This window comes from Capsicum annuum, chromosome 10 (genome assembly GCF_002878395.1).
Source record: "Capsicum annuum cultivar UCD-10X-F1 chromosome 10, UCD10Xv1.1, whole genome shotgun sequence".
NCBI lineage: Eukaryota > Viridiplantae > Streptophyta > Magnoliopsida > Solanales > Solanaceae > Capsicum > Capsicum annuum.
Window position 1 is genome coordinate 190,436,282 of NC_061120.1, and position 1,855 is coordinate 190,438,136.

Here is a 1,855-nt window from a genome sequence, read left to right on the forward strand (position 1 = left end):
AATATTAACATGAATGAGTTGGAAAAAATGATGCAAAATTTGTAGATTTTTCATTCATGTAAATTGTAATTTTTGGATCATTTTGCAATCAATAAAATTCAATATTCATTCACTCCTTAGTCCTTACTTTGTAATTTTTTCAATTTAATGATTTAAATTGAATTTCTAGTTTAAATTAAATACTTAGTTTTAATATATTACTAATTTACTATCAAGTATTATTAATTTATTATATTAAGTAGCATATATTTTATTTAAAGTAGAGTAAATACATAATTACCCCCCTGATGTTGGCCGAAATTTTCAAAAAGACACCTAAACTTTTAATTCGACCTATTACTCCACGATTCTTACTTAGTTCGTTTCAAATACACCATTTTCACTGAATCTCAGTAACAACAAAGAGAGTGAACACACGCACCAATCAGGTGTTGCCACGTGTTAAATATATTTAATTTCGTATTTTTTTAGTACATCTTTCCTTTTTATTTAATTTATCACCCACCCCACCGCCTCTTCCCCCAACCCACCCCATCCCATCCAGCACCTCCTCCCACCGATGACCAGCAACTCCCCTTCACCCCCACCCCCATTCAGCACCCCCACCCTCCATCCAACACCCCCCCCCTGTCACCACCTTCCCCTAACCCCCCCCCCCTCCGTCAAAATCTCTCTTCCCATCTATTTTTTTTGTTCAAATCAATTCAAAAAAATATTTTATGATTGAATTGAGTTTTAAGGATAGTTAAATGATTGAATTGAGTTTTAAATATAGTTAAATGAGCTTTAAGGAAGCTTTAATGCAGGAGCTTTAATCGAGTTTTAAAGATTTATTTTTTTAAAAAAAGCATCAAGGGCGCTTTAATGGAGGAGCTTTAATGGTGTTGAAAAAGATATTGTATTGAAGAAGACATTGTGTTGAGCTTTAATGAAGTTTTAATGATATTTAAAAAAAAAATTTCAATGAAGCTTTAAGGGTGTTGAAGAAGAAAGGGTGGGTGGGGGGAGAGGGGGGGGGGGGGGGGGACGGGAAATTTTTAAAAAATTAAAAGATATTAATTTTTTTCCTTTAAAAAAAGAATATAAATTATATATTTAATTATTTACACGTGGTAGCTTTTAATTGGTCAAAAAAAATTAATTTTGAGCCCTTTCACACGTCTGTGGCGCGTGTATACACGCAGAGGTACAAAATGATGTATTTAGAACGGAATAAAGAAGAATCGTGGGGTAATAGGTCAAAGTTAAAGTTTAGGTGTCTTTTTGAAAATTTCGAACAATATCAGGGGGTAATTAGGTATTTACTCTTTAAAATAGTACATATATTGAATGGTACATATATATGTGTATATATTTTCTAAAGTAGTATATATTTAATGTATACATGTGTATATATTTTATAAATTAGTATATAACTATATATATAGTGTGTATATATATTGTAGTATATTTTATTTAAAGTAGTACATATATATGGAATGGTATGTATATATATGTATATATCTTCTATAGATGTATATATTTAACGTATACATGTGTATATGTTTTATAAATTAGTATATAACTATACATATAGTGTGTGTATATATTGTAGTATATATCTTTTAGTATATTTTATTGAAAGTAGTACATATATATTGAATGGTATATATATATGTGCATATATTTTCTAAAGTAGTATATATTTAACGTATACATGTGTATATGTTTTATAAATTAGTATATAACTATACATATTGTGTATATATATATTGTAGTATATAAATACTGTAGTATATTTTATTTAAAGTAGTACATATATATTGAATGGTACGTATATATATGTATATATCTTCTATAGACGCATATATTTAAC